The following is a 289-nucleotide window of genomic DNA, read 5'->3' on the forward strand; positions in this document are numbered from 1 at the left end:
AGATAATAACTCTATGTAATGGTGACTCTCATAAATGTCATTAGATATTTTCGGATCTTTTTTAGAATTAGTATCATTTAACTTATTATAGATAAGACTAAAAAAAATATTCGTTATTAGTATTTGATGATAGTTGTTCTTGTATATAATAATAATTCTGAGGTATATTTCATCTTAGAAAGAATTGAGTTTGTCTCTTTATCTCTACAGAATTTATATTTTGGTAAGAAAGAAGAATACAGAGAGTAGTAAATACCTGTAAAAGACACTCCGACACTCAAATCAGTAT

Source organism: Arachis ipaensis, chromosome B09, assembly GCF_000816755.2.
Source record: "Arachis ipaensis cultivar K30076 chromosome B09, Araip1.1, whole genome shotgun sequence".
Taxonomy (NCBI): Eukaryota; Viridiplantae; Streptophyta; class Magnoliopsida; order Fabales; family Fabaceae; genus Arachis; species Arachis ipaensis.